At 39.5% G+C, this 22,453-nt stretch overlaps 1 protein-coding gene across 4 annotated transcripts in view; it reads right to left on the bottom strand.

Moving 5' to 3' along the window:
* Prlr (prolactin receptor) overlaps positions 1-22,242 on the bottom strand; it is a 170,084-nt gene extending 147,842 nt beyond the window's left edge. Inside the window, exon 1 of one of the 4 annotated variants that reach the window (XM_074077631.1) lies at positions 21,899-22,242. The gene's annotated coding sequence lies outside the window, so the exon portion shown is untranslated. Of the gene's footprint in view, positions 1-21,108; positions 21,872-21,898 lie in introns of those variants that run through there. The other 3 variants (XM_074077630.1, XM_020170470.2, XM_074077632.1) reach the window with 3 other exon arrangements.
* Positions 22,243-22,453: the final 211 nt, after the last annotated feature.

The raw sequence follows: 22,453 nt of genomic DNA, 5'->3' as shown, positions 1-22,453 counted from the left end.
TGTATATATTTTAAAGAAATATAGAAGATTCAAGTAAGCTGGAGCTGCTCAATGCTTCTTGGTGGGCTGACTTGATGTTAAAAAGAATATTAGTTCTTCAGAGCTTATCTATAGATTTAAAATGCTCCCAATCATGTCATCAATATGACATTTTGCATCTGTGCATACTTACTTATATAAATACTATATCTAATGTACTTATATACTTCTCAAGCTTTTCAAAACCATGGTAAGGTGGAGCTGCAAGAACACACCAGCAAGAATAGATAAAATCAATTTTGAAAATAAAAAGTAATGAGAGGATGTGTACTTTACCAGTTTAAATGTTTCATAAAACACAAAACCAGGCAGGTGCTACCCTAAGATTTGGCATATCAATAAAACTAAGTGGATTATTCTGGAATAGATGATATGATATGAATTAGAACCTATAGATAGTGAAGCATCATTTATTCAACAAAAAGGGATGACTTATGTAACATTTTTCAGGTTTCTCTTCATTCATTCTCTTCTGGACCACTGCCTCCCCAGCAGCTCTGCTCACTCATCACCACTGTTCTGTCGCACGCGCACACACACACACACACACACACACATACTCACTCCATGTTTAGGTGCAGAGAACTTTCAATGTTTAGATCACTCAGTGAGAACCTTGGCACCCACTGCTTCCTCGCCCCTGTTCACACTGGCCATGTCGCTTCATTCTAAGAAAGCTGCTTTGTTCCTGGAGGCCTCGGTTGCTCCCCAGTCCAGATCGGTGCCTCACATAGTGCTGCACTTCCTCTTGTGTGGTTTATAATCTGATGTTTTACAATGGTCTGGGTTTTGTTTGACTGTCTCGCTCACTAAATGATTCTCTCTTGGAAGGCAACGGCATCTCTGTTTTTTTTCCATCCCTCACATCTTGTCAGCACCCACCATGTAACAGACACTCAGTAAGTGTTGTTGATTCAACAGCAAGAGAATAATACATCAAACCACAAAAATTTATTAGTCCAAAATAAGCATAATTAAAAGGGAAATGTCAAATTGGGAAAAACATTTATTGTAACAAGTGTTATGAAAATAAAAATGCTTAAACACAGAGAGTTTATTTCTTAAAAAATTAAGAAAGTCTTGAGAGTCAAATGGAAATGTTATTGACATAAATAAAATTCATGAAAGAGGAAATACAAAGGGTGATAAATACATGAAAAAACTAATTGCACCTGGTAAGTCAGAGAAATGGAAATAAGCGTTATATTAGACTTGTCAAATGAGAAAAATCAGCACATTCGTATGATGGGATGTATCCTTAAAAACAACTTCCAGAAAGTATCTATTGTTACTTAATAATGCTAGTAACCATTAAGTAAGATTAAGTTTAAGAAGAGTTTGAAAAATATGTGTACAATAAATTTCTGATTTTTTTAAATGAGGAAAAATATTCACCATATGTAAATAGGATTTTTTTTCTGAATGATGGGATTATAGGTGACTTCAAACTTCTTTACTCCATTCTCTAATGCCAAGTAAAACGTACACAATTTTAAGCCTATGAAACTTGTTGTCTGGGCCCAAGCACAGTGCCTCATGCCTGTTATCCCAGCTATTTGAGAGGCAGAGATTTGGGAGGATGGTGGTTCAAGGCCAGCCCAGAAAAAGAGGAGACCTCATGTCAACAGATAAGCTGGGTGTGGTGGTACATGTTTATAATTCCAGCTATATAGGAGGCAGAGGTAGGAAGATTGTGGTTTGAGGTCAGCTTAGGTAAAAAGAATAAGACCCTATCTGAAAAATAACTAAAGCATAAAAGGGCTGGCTCAAGTGGTACAGCACCAGTCTAGCAAGCACGAGGGTCCACATGTGCTAGTACCACAAAAAAGTTCATTTTCATAACTTTCTCCTAACTTCAGGAACCTACTCCATAACATGTTGAAAAACTGGACCTCATGCTTGCTAGGCAAATGCTCAACACTGAGCAATACCCCTCTCCCCTTGTTTTGAATTTGGATTGAAAGTTCTGTGTGGACAGAGGCCACACGGTATCTAAGGGTGTCCCTAGCACCCAGCATGGTGTCTAAGGGTTTGAGAGATCTTTGTTCTGTGAATTTTACAGGATCATTCTTAATGATGACTATGATAAATTTTAATTTGAACTTGTGCACAAGACTTTCAATGACAACGCAGTTCCTTTAGTAAGTTCAAGTTAACTTTTCCCATTGGATTAGGAGGGCAGAGGGGAGAATTCAATGCAAACAGTAGGTGGTCTCAGATCAGAGGTATAATCATGTCTGGGCAGTAGAGTGCAGTCTAGAGTTATTTAGACCACTATGTAAAAACAGACTCCAAATTTCCTCATCCAACAGAAAGAATGTGGTACATGTCAACTCTTGGCATGGTTAGTACCTCATGGAGAGATGAAAAAATCTTGGTTCTCTGTTACTTTAGCATCATTCCTAGGCAAAGCAGAATGTTGGCTTTGTTCTGACTCTTTTCAACACTCTAGAAACTTTAAAGTTTAATGGGATTACAAAAACATATTAGTGGCCAGCTCGGAGTATTTTGCAAGTGACAATGTTTTTTCATGTGTTCTATTTTGCTCTTTCAAAAATCCTCTGGGTTTTCTCAATTTCCTCCCCACTTTCACACTTCTGACTTTCTTTGTTGTTGCTTACTTCAGTCAGAAGGCACAACCAGGCATCATTAGAGATAGTGAGAGCAAACTGGAACACTGTGTTCTAGTCTAGTTGCTACACTTCAAGGACTCACAAAACTTCAAGAGCCTCAGTGATGGAGGCGTAAAATGATGAAGGATATGAGGGAGTGGAGGATACTGAAGGCAAACTGTGCAGATTAGAACTATTCTGTCTGCAAGGATGAGACTGCTATCACAGGATGTGCTTAATATCAAGCTAGATAAAGACAGGATAAATAGATTATTTCCTAATACTACAATTATGTAAAAGCCCTTGTATCAGAAAGAGTTAAAAAAGGCAGATGATCTGCCATATAACCCAATAGAGTTAAATTAAAATACTTGCTGCCTCAAGGTGTGCTGACTACAAATATGATAGAGAAAACAAAGGTTTAAAACACTCATTTGTGACACCAGATGCACCATGTGGTATTAACATTGACTAAATGCTAATAGATTAAACAAATATTTAGATAAATTCATGTATGCTAATACAATGTTTGATAAAGTATCAATATGGTATTGACTAAAATATTAATATGTTAGGATCTAGAATTCGTTAATCCATGCGATGTAGCAGGTGATGCTTGCCATTAAGAGAGTCTAGAACAGCTGATTGTCTTTGCTAGTAAAGTTTTATTGGAACAGAGCCACACTCATTCATTTATGCATTCTATATGGCTGTTTTTGTGTGACAAAGGCAGAGTTGAGTAATTGTGACAGAGGTCATATGGCCCACAAAGCCTACAAATATTTACTATCCGGTTCTTCACAGAAAACTATGGTTACTTCAGACTAGGACTTGGTAGGCATATTTGAGGACCATGTTAAGCAGTATGAAGTAAATTCTACAAATATCACCCCTGGGTAGGTATAGAATTTTGGCCAGGACAGCAATTTTTGTAATTACATGAAAGCCTGAAAATGTACACATTCACCAGCCATTTGATTGTCCTATCTTTGGAGGTTCCGTAGCAAAGTTAAGACACTTCCTGAAGTTTAGGAAAACAGGTTTTCTCACTATCTTTAGCTCTTTCATGCTTTATAATTCTGGGCTCCTCAGAATTGGATTTCTACTGAGATCATGGAACTGTTGGGAAATGAAACTCGAAGTACAAAGTGACATCAAAAGTTTAGCTGGGATTAAGATCAGGGGTTTCTGATGCTCAGATAACAATGTTGCAGTTTCTGGTTCACCTAAGTCATTAGCAATGTTTAATCCACAAAGAAACTAAAAATCAAGGTCTTCAGAAATAATGACTTCACCTTTTTCTTATTCTTTTCTTTTCTTTCTTTTTTGATAGTACTGGAGTACTGGAATTTAAACTTAGAGCCTCACGCCTATTAGACACTGTAACACTTGAGCCATGCCTCCAGGACTTTTTGCTTAGTTATTTTTTCAAGAAGAATCATGTGTTTTTGCCCTGGCTGGTCTAGCCAGAGATCCTCCTACTTAAAACTCCCAAGAAGTTGGAATGACAAACTTTCACCACCATGCCCAGCTTATTGATTGAGATGGGGTTTCACTAACTTTTTGTTTGACTGGCCTCAAACCAGGATCCTCCTCATCTCTGACTCCTGAGCAGTTGGGATGTTCCTGTTTGTTTGTTTTTTTTTCTTTATGTTTTGAGGTGTGGTATTGCTGTAGAGACCAGGCTGGAATGAACTTGCTATGTAACCCAGGCTGACGTCAAACTCGTGATCCTCCTGCTTCTACCTCTAGACTGCTGGGATTGTAAGTGTGTCTCCCCATGCCTGGCTGGTCCCCCTTTCTCTGTGAAGTCTTTCATCACAAAATCCACTTGCATACATGTGTTGTAACATGACTTTGGTGATCACAGTTACATTGCCTAAATAGTCATATAATGGAATAATTTAGGAAACTATTTCACTGTTTGGGCTTTTTTGTTCTCACTTTGCATAATGAAGGATGTATTAAGGAACAAGATTTCACTCGTGGACAAATCCATGGAATCCTCTTCTAACAGCACTGCTCAGAAGATAAAGACTGTTGTTAATTTTCTTATTGTATCTAGTTCATACTTGACAGGTTGAGGTCTATTAGAAGGAAAAGAATTGCTCTTTTTAGGTTGGTATTGTTAAAATTTTTTCCAGTTTCCTAAAACACTGAATCTCCTTGAAAGATTTAATTTTTCTGTCAAAACTGAGGTGGAAAAGCCATAGCAGTGGCTTGGGCTATAGCTCAGTGGCAGAGCACTTGCCTAGCATGCATGAGGCGCTACATTTGAACCCCAGCACTGAAAAAAGCCATAGCCGTTAACAGCCAAACTTTGAGATATTGTGACTAAACTCTTCAAGTATGGGTCTCTGACTCAGTAGCTAAGTCCAAGTGTAAGATTCATTAAGGTACTTCATTTTCAACTGCCATCAACAACAGTCAATGCCATTCCTCCGTTCCCATTGGATGCCTCCCACTTGTTAGAAAAATTCACTTGCAGAAAAGAAATCTCAATAGTGGCTTCCTGCTTACGTGGAGGAAAGATTCTTGAAGAAGCTTAATGCTCATGCTGTTTAGATAACCAAGTATTCACCTAGCACACGGCACAATAATCAAATCCAATCTGAACTTCAATGCCTCCAAAGGAATATCAGTAAGAAGACTAACCAATGGCCGTGTTGTAGAACAGGTTTCCATGAAGTACTCATGGGGAGAAGTTGTTGTACATTTGAACCACGTATTTACCAAAGGCTTACCCACTCAGGCTTGATGATAACTTGATAAGAATCCATAGTCATAGCTTATGCTTCAGCTGATGATCTCCTTAAGCCATATGTAATTAAGAATTTGAAGGAATCTCACAGCCTTGTAAGTTATTGCACTTGGACTATGGCTTACATTTCAAAACAGTCCCTGTACATAACTGATTCCCACCTTAGCAAGACAGAACAGGCTAGGTGAAGCTCATGCTACTGGTGCTGTCATAGCTATCTTAATTTCTTGTAGAATTTTGCTATTGGATTCTTATTAAACACCTTTTTTCACAAATGAAAGCTTCCTTTTTACATCTCTAATCTCAATAATATTTAAGGAATTAGATATAAATAGACAAAACCAAAATTAAATAGTGAAGAAGAAGCATTTAAACCTGTTTTCTTTGGTGCAACCATCCTGACCTAGTGGCACACAGTATCCAACTCTCAGGGCCCCTCCATGTGGCCAAAGGCAGCTAGGTGTCTTGCTTTGTAATTGGCCCTACTTGTGAGTCATAAAACCTGTATCATTTCCTTTCTCACAGATGGAAACAGATCTGCTTTGTTAGGGTGGTTTTCAGTCCGCAGTGCCTGGGGCTCAGTTTCTGTGAGCCCAGCCCAGATTCTGGTCACTCAGGCCTTTGTCCTGTGTGAGGCCAATCGGACAGGCTCTCTCTCTCTATTGCGGATCTTTGCTTTCACCAGCAATGTGATTTTTCCCAGCCTTCTCCATTGTACCTTTTGCCAATGGTGCTGATGTATTTCTGAGCTTTTCCATTTGCCTTGGCTTTACCATAGGAAGAACAGGTGCTTCTACCTTCTCCCCATTTCTGGGAATTGTATACTGCCCAACTGGCTCTGGTTTGCCTATTGGCATAAAATGTAGGGCAAACAGAGAAGTTATATTCAGGCAATCTCCAAGCTCATCTTTCTTGAGTTTTCCTGCATATTTATCAGATTTGGATTCTATAACCTCCCTCTCTAGATAATTATTTAGCAAGAACAATGGCCTTGAAAGTATGCCACTTTTGGCTGTGTGGACAAAGCATGAAATCAACAAACTACTTGTCATCATTCCAGTGTCTTACACTACTTATACCATCCAAGTACATAAATGGGGTCCCAGAGAAAGGGTGCACACTGATGGAAAGCCAATGATGGATGAGGTCTTTCATATCTTATGCCACTCTCAAAACAGTCCTAGCATGTAGGCAATAACTTCCCCACATTGACGGCAAAGTGGCTGAGGCTCAAGAGAAACTCAGGAAACTTTCCATGGGTCAGTGGCATAGCCTTGAAGCAAACACAGTAGAAAGAAGAAATGTGCTGCTCTTGCATGCAGAGAATACAACCAGAAGTATGTTGCTTTGCTGGTGAAGTTCAAGAAGGCAGGAAATAGAATTGGACAAAGATTTTTATGTATGTATGTATTAAGTTCTTTATTTTTGTGGCACTAGAGATTGAATTTAGGGCTTCATGCTTACTAGCAGATACTCTACCACTTGAGCCATACCCTAAGGCCTTTTGCTTTTAGCTTGTTTTTCAGATACGGTCTCATGCTAACTTTTCCTGGGATGGCCTCTGACCCATATCCTCTGATCTTTACCTCCCAATTAACTGGAACTATAGATGTGTGCCATCAGTCCTGGCTTATTTTTGAGATAGGGTCTCACTAACATTTGCCAGGCTGGATTCAAATGGTGATTCTCTTATCTCCACCTCCTGAGTACCTGGGGGGTAATGGGGTCACATGTGTGAGCTATCACTCCCATCTTGGACAACCATTTTTAAAGACTTTTGAGGTTTATTTTTGTTCTGAGTTCAAACACAACACTTGGCCTGTGGTTCTGGAATTTTGGCTTTTGACTGTACATTTGTTAGTCTCTGCAGTGATGGAGGCTTTGGTGAGAGTAATACAAATGATTCCCACTATTTGAGTCTTTTTTTGTGTGTGAGCAAAGTGTTCTACGTACCTAACCTTGTCTTACTCACCAAGCACTTTGGACAGTGTGTTAGTATACAGATGAGAAAGTAAGGCAGAGAGAGGTAGCTAACTGGCTTCACAGGTTCACCCTTGAAAATTTAGAGCTGAGATTTGTGCTGTCAGTTTGATTTCAGTGAATTCTATTATTTATAAGATGTGCAAAAGACACTTATCCAAAGCTGGTTCTGAATCCTTGGAAGGGCCTAATCCAGTGATATTAAGATTAGAAATAAGGACTCTGGCAATGTGTGATTTCTTTTAACACAACTGGATACTAAGGAGTCCACTCACAATTGCAGTTTTATGTGTATACACCAGAAGAAGCTACTGTGAGGTGTGATGGGAGGTTTTCACCTGCTCATGATACATTTCCCTTTCGGGCTGCTAGGGAAGCGCCTACCAGTTCTACATTAGGTAGATCTACTGCTATGAACATGAAAATGCTGGGTGTTTACTTCTTGAACTCTAGGGTCCTGAATGGTTAACAGAGTCTTTGGCACATCCTTAGGAACATTCAGTTTAGAGGAGGAAGGCATTTTACAGAGGGAAATGGACAATAAGTGGGAAGAAAACTGAAAAAAAAAAAGACTTAGTACTGATATGGGGCCTCTTGGTGGGGTGAGTGGGGGCAAAAGGAATTTTTTCTGAGACTTCTAATATTTACGGATTGAATGAATTAATGTTGTGACAATGGCTAAAATACCAAAAACAGTCTACAGATCCAATATAACCCCATCAAAATGTCAATATCTTTTTCTTCACAGAAAAAGAAAAATCACTCCTGAAATTCATATGGAAACACAAAAGATCCTGCACAGCCAAAGAAATGCTGAGTAAAAAGAGCAATGGTTTAGCCACCACAATACTTGATTTCAAATTACACCACAGTGACACAGTAACAAAATGAACATGGTACTGGCACAAAAACAGACATTAGACCAATGCAACAGAACAGAGGACCCAGAAAAAGCCCACACACTTATAGCCATCTGATTTTTGACAAAGGCACTAAAAAACATATTTTGGAGAAAAGACGGTTTCTTCAACAAGTGGTATTGGAAAAACTAGATAGTCACATGTAGAAGACTGAAACTAGACCCCTCTCTTGCTCATCTCGTATAAAAATTAATTCAAAATGGCTCCATTTGAAGACCTGTAACTCTGAAACTTCCACAGGAAACTATACAGAAAACACTTGGATATATAGCCATATACAATAACTTTCTGAGTAGGATTCCAATTGCCCAGGAAATAAAAGCAAGAATTGACAAGTGGAATTGCATCAAGTTAAAGCACTTCTTTACATGGAAGGAAACAATTACCAGAATGGAGAGACAGCCTACATAATGGGAGAAATTTTTTGTCATCTGGATGAGGGACTAATACCTAGAATATATAAAGAACTCAAAAATTAATCTTCAAAAGCACAAATAGTCCAATTAATAAATGGTAAGTGAACAGAATGTTCTCAAAAGCAGAAATACAAATTGTCAGTAAATACCTTAGCCATAAAGGAAAAGCAAATTAAAGTGATGCTTAGATTCCTTCTCACCTCAGTCAGATTGACTATCATCAAGAAAACAAACAACAAATCCTGGTGAGGATGTGGAGTTGGGGATAAGGAGAAGGAATCCTTATCCGCTGTTGGTGGAAATGTAAATATGTACAGGCACTATGGAAATGCATATGGAGGGTCTCAAGAAACTAAAAATAGAACTACTATATGATCCTGCCTAGCATTCTTGGGCATATATCCAAATGAATGTAAGTCAATACAATAGAGGCATCTGAACACACGTTTATGGCAGCACCATTCACAATAGTCAAGTTATGGTATCAGCGTAGGTGCCCTTCAACAGATGAATGGATAAAGAAAATATGATATAAATATACCATGGAGTATTATTCAGCCACAAAGAATGAAATTATGTCATTTGCAGAAAAATGGGGAAGCTGGAGATCATTATGTTAAGTGACATAAGTCATATTGAGAAAGCTAAATGCCACATTTTTCTCTCATATTGGAATCTAGATCTAAACAATGTAGATGAACATAAATCAAGGACTACTGATGGGAAAAAAGCAGGAGGGAGCGGGGAAAGTGTGGGCAAAGGGAGACATGTATAATTAAAGTACCTGGGATGCATGTATGGAAAGGACATAATAAAACCCATTTAAAGAACCTGCAAGAAAGATAAAAGGGAATGGAAAAGGGGTATAAGAAAGAGTGACAAAGGTGGTTAGTATGTTCAAAGTATATTATATGCATGTATAAAAATATCAGGATGAAGCCCATCACATTGCATAATTAAAATGCATGAACAAAAATTAAAAGTAAAAAAATAATTTCTGGAACAGAGTAGGGTGGTAGTAGAGGAGAGGTGAATTAAGCAGGTGAACTTATTTCTTAGGCCTCACATTCTACTCTGCATGGTCCCTAGAGGTGACATGCATATTACTGGTCATTGGTGTGTGATCACATGGATAGCCCAGGGCATGGATCAACACAAAGGACAGTTATCTTCCTTATAGTCTTGGAGTCCAGACAGGTATAGGTAATTAGCAAAATTCCATTTCTTCAGGCCATGTGGGCAGCTGTTTGGTTCAAATTTATTTGGACTGACAAGGATTTGATTTCTAACCCTCTGTAATCTGTGATGAGTTGCTATATTGATTAAATGTGACCTACTTACTGAATATTGCAATTCAAAAGAAATTTTTAGGTTCCAGAGCAGAACATACAAAGGAGAGCCAGCCAGCCAGCCATAACCCTGACCTCAGGTACCTTACAGTGCAGTGGTGTTACCAAGAAACATATACTTTTAGACGCAGGTGATGAATGAAAGTGAAGAGACCGCACAATGGCTGGGATGAGTACATACTAAAATTCTCCTTCAAGTCACAGGGTTTGCTTTTGCTCATCCTTCCCTTTTCATAAGTAGCTCCATCCATTGACTGACTTTTAGCCCTATCCATCCTACTGGAAGCCCAGTCAATGTGATCCTTTCCTGCAGGGAGGTTTCCAAGACCTTTGGTGACTTGAAGCTCTGAATGCAGGGAGGATTGTCTAGCCTCCTGAAAGTGGGTGTGCATGCCTGTTCATTTTTTTTGCAGGGGGAGCTTAAGTGAATATCAAGATTGCCAAGTCCCTGCAGAAAAGTGATCCTGAACAGGCTTAGGTCCTAAAATTCTCACCCTGATATTCTACAACTCCCTCTGAATTATTTGTGAAATCATCACTGATAGCACATGCTACCCAGAGGCGGGCATCTTGTATAAGTCCATCTTACCTTGTATGTGGAAGATAAATCTCTGAAAATATGTCTTTCCATCTTCAAGTAGTCACACTGAATGTTATACTTGAGTTTACAAAGCAATATCCAGGACCAACAAAGAGTCAGTGCTAGTTGTAGTGGGGTCAGCAATGACTCTGGCTTCCCATGGTCACAGCCTCTCCCATGTGAGAGGACTTAACCAGGGCCTCTGGCCCATATGCACACACATGTAAAGGCTGGACGATGACAGCAAAATAAGTTTTTCATCCCTTTGAATTTCAAATCATGTATAAAAATAAATAAAAATGTAGAAGTCATAGATATGAACAGTATTATAAGTTTAATGAAATTCTTTGAAAAGTAAAATCAGACAAGTTGCTAAAAGAAAAATAAATCTCATCAAGTCAAACCCTGAATAAGGTCATGGAGTCAGCGCTGTGGTCCCTTGTTTCCATGCTCTGATCTTTGAATGATGTGGTTTTATCCAAGGACAGTTACATTTGATATATACTCACCCTTACTTTCTCCTGGTTTATTTATCTAAACCTATTTCAATAAAGAAGGAATTCACACAATTTATTTGAATTTAGAAAGTTAAGCCCTTTATAGGATTCGAAGCTACTTAGAGAATATTGAAAGATTTCAAATGACTTTCAAACATTAATTAATTGATGTTGCCAGTGCAATCTTCAAAACTTAATTAGGAATATAGTTTAATACAACCGTAGCTACAGTTCCCTTTTTGTTTTTCTTTGCAGTTCTGAGTTTGGAAGTTAAACTACAACCATAAGAAATATCTGACATGTATAATATTTTAAAATAACACATTTGTTGAAAATAAAACAGCTGAATGAGTAGATTGATGGTTTGATTAAATCACAACACTTCCAATAAATGTATATCAGTCTCTATTGAAAATTACCCTACGGCTATTGCAGTATACAAAAAAAGATTGTGTCCTGTTTAATTAAAATACTTATCAAGCTTAACTAAGCATAGAAGATGAATCATCCACAATTACTGCCTTTACAGCCATTACTGAGGAGTTCATTACTTAGGTTAAAGAAATTTTAATTTCTTTGTATAAACCTCAATTCTGCTAAGCCTGTTGTTGTTACCATCACTAGGAAGCATGGAAGAAGGTCTGTTACTTTCATATTGATCACTGGTAAATCAAGTCACTTGAGAGAAGAGTTTTTCTAGAAGGAACTACATAATGAAGATAGAAAGGAAGAGTGACAATTTTGTTTCCCTGGCTTATTCAATTCTACTAATAAAACTCCAGTGGCAAGACCTTCAATATTTTAAAGCAAATAATGTTATAATAAATTAAAGATTTGTTTTTACATTTCTACAGGCTAGCCTTAAATGGCCCCGAAGCAACTAGAATTTGCTCTCGGCTTGTTGGGTAACTATGGTTTCTTCAGCTCCATGACAGGGGCAGGTAGGTGGGCATAACACAGGTACTATGAATACTGGGCAGAAAGGGCTTGAGGAAAAGAGAGGACTGCATATCAAGGTTGGGTATTGGCAACTGTGCCCCGCCCAAGGTAGGGCTATCCTAGTACCTTGGCAAATGGCAACTAGTTTGGATGTAAGGCCCCCTGGACAGGAGCTGAACCTTCCATCTTCTGAATTATGCTTTTTCTGCCACTTCCAGGACTGCAAGCCCTGTCCAGTGAAGTGCCTCCTAGTTGCATCTTGGAGTTTTTGGTAAGAAAAAGAAGTCTACTAAAGGTAACCACTTCAGTTACAAAAGGAAGGATGAGAAAGCACTGGATGAAAAAGAAGCACAGCACAGTTACCAAGAGCCCAGAGCTATGCAGCCTGACTCTTTCAACACCTGGCTTTTCCTCTTACCAACTAGGTGATCTTGAGCAAATGATTTAGACTCTTATTTTGCCCCAATTCCTCATTTATAAAATGTTAATCATAGGAGTACTTACTAATAAAGGGTAGCTAGCTGGATTAAATAAATTGCAACATGAAATTCTCAAAACATTCTTGCATATATTAAGGATTTATTAAGTGTGTGTTATTATGATGTTAGTATTTACATGGAGAAACTGAACAACTGCACAAAGCAGGAAGGACTTGGTAAATATAGCCAATGTTAAAATATTCAGAAAAGAGATAAACTAGCAATGTGAATTTGACCATTCCAGCACTTAGGAGAAACACAGTATCAACAACAACAAACTCCATCAGAATGGTCTTGACATAGGGTGAAATTTTTATGGTAATGAGGTAAAAAAGCACCAAACAAAAATTTCGTTTTAGATAGGATTTATTTTCTTCTAGTTAAATAAGTTATAGTCAGAATTCCTTTCTGATAGCACTCTATGTTCCTCCATTTTGGTTTAAAACCATGGCAGAAGTCAGGATAGGGCAAGAGCAGTTATCTCAAACCTAGGTTTGGTAGCAGTTCTGCCAGTCCTGTCCATCTGAAAGCCATGTTGGCTCTACCTCCTGATTCCATCCTTATTCCAACAGCCCTTTTATTCTAACACTGTCACCTTAAAATAATTTATAATCTCCTTTTCTTATTCCTCTGATCAGTCTTCCATTCCACTGTAGATTGGGAATCTACAGTCCATTCTCCACACAGAAGTGTAAGAGAGCTCTAAAGTGTAATGGGAAACATTGCTTCCCCTGCTCAAACCTCCCAATGATCTTCTCAAAGCAGTTAAAATCCTAACTCTACCCCAATGACCTCGGGCACTCGTTGCTCTTTTCCTGCCTGACTTTCTATCTTGCACTCTGTGGTCCAGTCATACCAGTCTCCTTTATGTCTCCTGTATATGCCAAACTTTTCCAAATCTTGGGTTTTTGCTCTTGCTGTTCCATCTGTTTGGAGACTTTGTTCTGATTTCTGGAAAGTTTTTTCCTTAGTGTTGATATGTTAGTTCAGGTGCCACATCCTGAAAAAGAGCAACTCATTCAAGTCTACTTAAAGCAGACCTCATAAGACTCTATTCCCTCTATTTAATTTTTTTTCTTCTTAACAAACTAATTTATCTGTTTTTTAAATGTGGATGTCTGGATTTTTTCCTCACTGGGATATAAACTCCACAAAATCAGAGATTTCAGTCTCTAGCTCCTAACGTGATCTCAGGAAAAGAGTAGAACCAACATAAATGGGATAAAAATTTCAGAAGTTCAGTTTGATTAACAGCAGGTCCTCTCCCTCTGTCTCCAAGTAATCTCTTTCACAATGTCTAAATTTTCTTGTAATCCTGCAAACTCAGCACCTCAAGCAGGTCAAAAAATGGCACATCGTCTTTCACCTCCTTCCTGGCTCTCCTGTCAGATTCAACATGAAAACCTAATCCTTTTTTGAGATCAGTACAACTTTCTGAAAGGGTTGGAGTCACAGACTTAACTAGACACTGGGTAATTAATTCTGGAATCATTCTCCATATCCTAAGCTTTTCCATCTTTAGGGTGGCTTGGAATTGACTGTTTCCAAACCAAAATTCATTAATCCCCTAGCCCAGTCTGATGCTATAGCCTCTGCAAACTGAATGATTTCCCAGGTGTAAGAGAGAATTATATAACCTAGTTAGTCCTCGGCCAATTCACCTTGGTAAAGTGTACCCAATGACAGTCCCTGGAGACTAGCTCTATAATTATATTTTTAATAAGGGTGTGAACAGGAATGGAGGTAATTGGCTATAAAATGGATGAGACAAGAAAGTGAGTGTTGGTTAACTAAAGATCAACATAGCAATTGGATAATTCAATACATAGGTGGCAGGAAAGTTTTAACCTTTATCTTTCCATCTCCTAATTATCAAGCTTCTGGCAACCTGATTTTCAAATTGCTCATAAGACATTTTAGTGATGAAGCTGTTAAGGGCAACTCTGAGGATGGAGTCTATTTATACTGAAAATTTCACTTCCCAAATAATAGAATGATGAAGTTACCACCTAATAAATGTTTTTCTGGGTCACGTGATGTAAAACAAGGCAAAAGAGGATATAGAGATAAGCAATTCACAGCTAAGCAATTCTTAGGAATGAATATCATAATCACCTGGGGAAAACAAAAAACTACAGAGACCCAGGCCCATTTCCCAGAGTCTTGACTCAGTGGGTCTGGGGGTGATTTTTAAAGCCCCCAAAGGTGGTTCTGAGGTGTAATCAGTAGGAACCACTGTTTTAGAGGTTTGCTTTTCCCTATAGTTAAAGCTTTTGGGAAATGTTCTTCAATCAGTAATGATTTTGGAGAAAAAGACAAATGCTTGAGGATGGCACAAATTGACCTGCCTACTCATCCTAAGAGGCTTCCATGCCTCTTGAGATACTCTGGCTTTTTTCTGCTATCCTTCAGAAGGACCCCTGGTCACCACTGTCAATTGCCCTAGAAGTTCCCAATACATAAAAGGAATTCTTTTAAAAATACAGCTGTAAAGAAGGCTGGGCTTTCTTCTCCTTTTTTCAGGTGTGTAATAAGGAGTTGATATCCTTTTAGTGAACAGGAGCTTCCAACAAGAGGAATCAGGACAGCCGACAAATGCTGAGGCTAGGGAGCCCCTGGGAATGCAATAGAGACTTCATTTCCCACAGCAAGAGTGGAGAATTGCAAGTGGGCATTACCAGACATCACTGGAGAGGGACCCCAGGGCTTATGGAATTGCTGTCAAGCTGCCCTCTGGCACCTGACACTCTGGCAGCTGATCACAGTGTTAGTAGCTTTGTCAGACCAGTCATCTTCACCCACTGATCTGTAGTACTGATTCATTCATGTAAGAAATGACATTGCTAGGGATTAAGTCTTCTGACCCCAACAGTAGACCACATAAACTCTTACTGTAGTAAGATAGGAGGAAAGCAAGTGACTGAGGAGTCTATTCTCAGCTCTGTCACCAGCTAGCCCTGTAGCTCAGGGCAAGTAATTAAACTCCATTTTCCAATTTGTAAAAGCAGAGCAGTAAGAAAAGGTACAGATTACTATAAATTAGTTACTGTGGCATGAATGGGCATCATAACAAAGCCTTTGCAATGATTACACAAAGCCTGGTGGCTAGAAGCAACTGTGAGATACCAGCTGCTCCACACTTCACTGGAATTGACTTCAGGGCACCCCCAAAATGGGATGGAATGGTTACAAAGGTGTTTGGGCTACATTATACAAGTAGGCAGAATCATCACCAGCAGTTATCTGGGAATTTAAAAAGATTACATATAAATACACATGTAGATAAAATATCCACAAAGATCACACTCCTTATTTGTCAATTTAATTCTCATTTAAAAGTACTACTTTAACTGTATTTCCCACAATTATGATATTAAAAACCTAAGGTTTTGCTCAGGGATGCTCAATTCTGGTTTCACATTAAAATATTCTGGGGAATTGAAAACAGAAAAATAAAAACTCTAGCAAAAGATAGGCCCTAATTCTAAACTGATCAAAGGAAAACTCTGGAGATGGGGCTGAGGCATCAGTAGTTTTAAAGCCTTTGTGACTCTGATGTGAAGCTTGGCTCTAGAGCCACTAAACTAGGCCATGTGTTCTTTTTCACACCACCAGGCACCCCACACACATTTCCACCACCACACACCTGTGCATTTTCCCCTTCCTTGAAATTCCTTCTCTCCTTGCCTTTTTCTTTAGCCTTCCATCTCTCAATGCTCACCTTTCATCTGGTCTTTCTCAAAGTACGTTAGAATTTTTAGGCGTTACCCATGACAATTCCCCAGACTTGAATTGTTTGCATCACTCATGGAACCCTTGGAGAATGACCTGTTACTTTGTGACTGGCATATTATGTTTATGTCCATCTTCTTAATCGGGAAATATTCCCTTGTTATATTCTTCAGTTTCCTCTGTGAAGTCTGGTACAGACTTCTTGGCTTAGAAAAATGCTGAAAAATATGTGTTGTTATTGATATAGATACACTAAAGTTTACTCAAGTCAGATTTTTTCTTTTTGGTGGTACTGGGGTTTGAACCCAGACCCTCGTGCTTGCTAGGCAGGCGCTCTACCACCACAGCCACTCCTCCAGCCCTTCAAGTCAGCTTCTTTACCATGGTTTTTCTCAGGCTTAGGTTTCAGGTGGAAATGAGCAGATATTATTTGTATATCTTGAAGAGCATCTCATATAGTGTTTTGCTTTAGTTACACAGGGAAAATACCTCCTTGTAGGCAAATATCTATAGGACCCATCTGTAGTCGGGTTATCAGTGATAACCTTGCCTTTTATATAGCACATTTTTTCCACTAGCATTTTGGGTGGCATTATCTCATCAACTCCAAGCTTACTTCAAGATTTGGGGGGATGGAGGATAAGGGTACAGCCCATCCAGCAGAATATACAAAAGTAGAATGCTGGTCTTCCAGGCCAGAGGCCTTCTCCAACAATACCAAAATCTTTTCTTTGCAATAAGTGAAATGAACATTTTATTTCATTGAACAAAAGAAACCAAAGGTGACCTTTTGTGATGCCCTTGAAGCAGCCCTTCTGGAAACTGTGACTGCTTCTTGTTCAAGTTGTTTTAATTAAGAGGACATTGAGGAAAAAACATTTGTCACCACAGGAGATTACTTATTTAATGAGACTTGCACAAATATGTGAAACTCTGGCTGTATCCTAGTTCAATTTTCCAAAGTGCCAAGAACTACAAAGACATTGTCTTTAAGAAGCAAATGAAAGGTGAATCTTTACATATAAATTTTAAATGCCCTTTTGCTCACAGGATACTTGAATGTCTCTTCCTGCATGAGGAGATAGATCTCGATGACAAATGTAACCACTGAGTCAGTTTCATCAAATACAATGTTGACATGGTGTGATGGGCTTCAAATTATTCCTTGGCCACTAGCAGAATGAGAATGGAGGAAAGGGAAGAGGGAGCTGTTCTTTCTCTTGTTTCACCAAATAAATGAATGTAGGGGCAGACTTGAGATGAATCTGCTCTAAGATTAGAGGAAAGAGTTTGGAAGAAGGGAAAAAAATGTTATCATATCTTTGTCAATGTATAGTCTAAACCAGTTCTGTGTAATGTTAACATCATAATATTTCTATGAAGTCACATTAAAACAAATTAGAAGGAAATAAATAAAATACATTAATGAATTTTATCTAAACTAGTATATCTAAGTTATTATCATTTGAACATATAATCAAGTTAAAAATTAAGAACTATTTTATGTTTTGTGTGTGAGGATACTAAGTCTTTGAAAACTAGGATGTATTTTACACTTACAGCACACCTCAATTTGAATTACCAGGTGCTCAAGTGCTCAAGAGCAATATGTGGCTGGTGGCTACTGTATTGAAGAGTATAGGTTTAGAAACCCTTCCTGGAATTTGAGACATCAGATAGAAATCATTGTCAACAATGAGTTACCAAATATACTTTTGAATTTTTCCTTCTACTGGTTCTCTCACTATGGACCAGAGGAGATTATCTCAAAGTCCACATGCTGTGTAAGCAAAAAAAAAATGTGGGTTTTGGAGCAAAATAGATGGAATGATTCAAGTGCCAGCTTTGTAAACTTGGGCTCGGTGCTTTACCTCTATGAGTTTGTTTTTTCAACTATGAAATCAAGACAAAAATAGCTAACTCGCCAGATTGTTGGGCAGATTAAATAAGATTGGTCTAAAGAGTACAGCTCAGGCAAAGGTAGTATAACAGGTATTCAAACAGTAATTCACGTTATTAAAATTAAACTTGATTTCTGAATGGTTCATTTTTATATTTGAGGCTCTATTGTTTCATTTGTTCTACTTCATGATCTTTCTCTTGAGATTTCTTCTACTAAAGCAGGCCTTTTCCTAGTTCCTTTTTTGTTTGACTCAAATTTAAGTCTAAGATTAAACTTCTTATGAAAGTCTTCTCTGACTGCCTAAAGTTGCCCTCAATCCTGTCACTCTGTAGCCCCCCACTTTCTCTTCATTTTATTTATAACATTTACCCGTAACTGAAAGGATCTTTATTTGTTTATTGACCTGCCTTTTATCTGTCACTCTCTCTTGCATAAACTCTATGAGAGCTAGGACTCTGTCCATCTTCTTCCACATTATACTATCCACTGTCAGTGGATACAACACAGCAAATATCAGTTGAATAAATGAATGAATTAATACATAGCACAGGGAAGTAAGTCCTGATTCTAAAAGTGGTAGAGAAAGAAAATTCTAGAGCCAGCCTTATCTGCTGAGGCTGGATATTACCTACTTGAAGTCTACCAGGTAGGGAAGGGTCAGGAAAATTATTTTCCCACAGGTGATTTTGTTATTGTGACCAGTTCACATATACCATAAGCAAAGTATCTATTCACACCACTTAAAACCATCTATCACATGTGGTTATTCTTGCCCTTGAGAAGAATGCAAATCCAGTTGGTATGATGCAACTTTCTGATGTTGGGGAGCTTGGCAGCACTGAGTAATGGAAAAAGAATAAATGTCAAAGTCAGACCTAGGCATCGATTCTGAGCTATACAGACTGGGTGAGTTATGTAACTGTCTTTAGTCCTCATTTTCCTTATCTGTGAAGCTTTGCATAATAACTCATACTCTGTAGTGTTGCTATGAAAACTAACTGAGACTAACTGAGATACTGTATACCTCAAAGGTTCAGTGATTAGTGAGTATCAATATTGTAATCTTTGCATGCAAGAATGCCTTTCCAGAATATCCTGATTGCTCTCTGACTACTTTGTGGGTATGCAATTTCCTCTTAAGGTTTTCATATTTCATTCTCACATTTCTATGTCATCTGACCACTTGTACCTGAAAGGCCAGGAAGATAAAGACAGAGCGAGAGAGAGAGAGAGAGAGAGAGAGAGAGAGAGAGAGAGAGAGAATGTTAGCTGAGTTTCATCCAAACCTGTGCCAAGCAGTGAAAGATAATAATGAAGAATTTCCCTCCACAGTTGTTGCTGGTGTATTTGGAGATGGACCCAGTTGTGGGAATTCTATGTTTCCATGTCCAGCTCTTTGTAGCTAGGGCATAGAGAGCTGTTTTTTATTCAAGATTACAGGTCAAAAGAGAATGGATAGAGGGTTGAGATTCCATGGGAATCTGGACATATTTTTCTTGCTGGCAACACATAGTTTGCTGCCTGTTCGGCACAATTGAAGCAGTAAACCTGACCCTATTCTGAACCTCTCACTCATCTTTGGGAATAATTAGACCAGAGCTGATTTCAGTCATTCTTCTGGTAATGTAAGCCCTGCAGGAGAGAGAATAAGCTGCTTTAAAAAAGAATGAGACCATTAGATACTTACTTTTAACCCCACATTAGATATAATAATAGGAGTATATCATTGACCATGGGCCAGGCATTATACAAATAGTATTTCCATTCTTCCAACAGCCATACAAGAAAATCAGCATTGTCCACCATTTACAGATGGGAGAAGGAAGGCTCAGAGAAGTTCAATGACTTGCTAAAGTTGGGGAGCCAGACCTGAAGCACAGTCAGTCAGGCTTCAGAGCCCTGTGTGCATTCTGCTATGCTTTGATGGTACTGTCAGTGGAAGATCTGGTACCCCACAAGATGTAGGTTTTTAGACCCTTAAAGACAAAGTACAAAGGTTCAAAGGAACATCATTACCTAGCCATACTATGCATGGGGGGAGCAAATCATGCTTTGTTTCTAAAGAAAGTCTTGGGCCCACTATCTGACCAGAAGAGCATTCTTTCATTTGAACATTGACCTTCTTCAGGTGGCTCTCCAGTCCCACCAAAACCTCTAGGGGTAAGACTATCATCGTAGGAAAATCACTGAAAGAGTTGTGAGGAGGGGTCCCTAGGAAGCAAACACGGGTAAAACCATTGAGCAACTAGGTGCAACTGCCCCAGAAAGAAAGCTGTCTCTCCCACAGAGTGGCTGACTCCAGATACAGAACACTGTGGATTACTCTTATAATTTCCCCAGCTGACAGCAGGGGCTTGATGCAGGTCTTTAAAAACAAGAAATTTTCACCTGGGGATCAGTCATGGCCTTCAAGGAGTGCCCACAAATCCTCAGGGATTGCATGCAAAATTCTGCATACATTCCAAGAGAACAGTTCCCCCTGCGAGATGATTCAAGGGTGATTCGCAAAAGAACCCATGACCCCCACTTTGAAAGAACTACTGAAATTAGCATATTCATCTGCTACTTTTTCGCACTGTCCAGCACGTCTAAGAATTTATATATAAAATAATTAATTCCTTTAAATTGTGCAGAAAAAACTGAGGCCTGAAGAGAGTATGATCCCAAGGTTGCCCTGCCAAGGAGCTGTGCTGGGATTAACAGCTCTTCATTGATCAAGAGACTGGGGTGGAACATCTTTGCCAGCCAGTTTGATGAATGAACATCGAAGCCTCAGGATTAATAACTTTTTCAATCATTTTAAAGCCCAATCTCAATAAACCCTAAATTGCTTGTTATTAGGGAAACGTGGGTTGTTTCCCCAGAACACAGGTAGAGGTCACTAAAAGGATATTTTCTTACAGAATGAGCCAGAACTCCAGCCCTGGCATTGCTTCCACCTCACTTTGGCTCCGGGCTTCTTGAGTTTGCCGGACTTTCTCCTCTCCTCCGCCCTCCCCTCCACTTCTCTCTCCTCCAGCTTCCTCTCCAGCTTCAATTCCTGGGTTTGGGTCAATCCTACTCTGATCTGCAACTGTAACCGCTGGGAGGCTGGGGACCTGCCACTACCCCTGCCTGAGGTGGTGGGGGAAGCCACACCTATGGGGCTACACAGGTAATCCTACACTTTCCCCACCGGATGTCCTCGAGGCGCGGCGCTGCGCTGGTGGCGGGGAATCTCAAGTTCTCTGTCATCGCATCACCTGAGTCCCTTCCCCCTCTCCGCTATTTTCTTTTTTCCCTTTTCATTTTGAGTAAATAATCTTCAATCTGAGAATCCCACAATCACACCGAAACTCATTCTCTAGGGTGCACGTGCAGGTGCCTTTAAAAAAAAAAAGACGAATGGAAGCCGAATGCAGTTGTAAAAGCCGAGATGGGGTCGCAAAGCGCCCTGGAGTATTTTTAGTTTCTCTGAGATGGAACATCAAAGCTGGCTTGTGGTCACAGCCCGGGATTTCCCAGCGGCTGCAGGCTCGGGTTGCTTGCTGGCGTTTTCCAAAACAGCCCGCGCCTGCCGGTCGCCGCGCTGCTTCCCTCCCGCACACAGCCTCGAACCCGCAGCTCCAGGACAGCGCCCGCCGCCTGCACTGACCATGGCTGCACGCCGCCCTTCTGTCCCCCGCAGGCTTAACCCGTCCTGGGTACTCACTTTTGCCGGCGAGCAAAGTCTGCCATATCCGCCGGTGAGCACTTCATACACAAGGATATGGAGATCCAGCGTGGGTAAAAGCTGTTTCATGAACAACCGGTAAAATCCAGAAAGCTGGAGTGGAGCGAGTAAGACAGAAAAGGGAGGCAGGGAAAGCCCAGCCCAGCAGACCTGGCGTCTGGGGACTCCAGTTCCTGCTCCACCGTCCTCAGTCTGGTGTCTCTGGAGAAGAAGCTCAACTCGGTGCACTTGTTCACTCTTTCTTCATTAGAGGAGGAGTCAGTATTGCAACATGTATGTTCCTTGCTGGAGGCAAAACAGTGATTTTCTTCAGCATGCAAAATGTCCAGAGCCTGCCAATTTTACAAGGTGAGGAGGTAGTTGGGAGAAGCCAGCATGCGGTGAAGATGAGGAGAAGAAATTACTGATTGTCCCCAGATGGGTTTTGTATGATCAAGGGAATAATCTTCCGTTAACTCTGTACCAGAAAATAGACAGACCAAACAATAATAAAAATGTCTTCATAAGTCAAATGACCTCAAAGATGATATTTCT

This window comes from Castor canadensis, chromosome 6 (genome assembly GCF_047511655.1).
Source record: "Castor canadensis chromosome 6, mCasCan1.hap1v2, whole genome shotgun sequence".
Taxonomy (NCBI): Eukaryota; Metazoa; Chordata; class Mammalia; order Rodentia; family Castoridae; genus Castor; species Castor canadensis.
The sequence above is the reverse complement of the archived record's forward strand: the minus strand, read 5'-3'. Positions and strand labels throughout refer to the sequence as shown.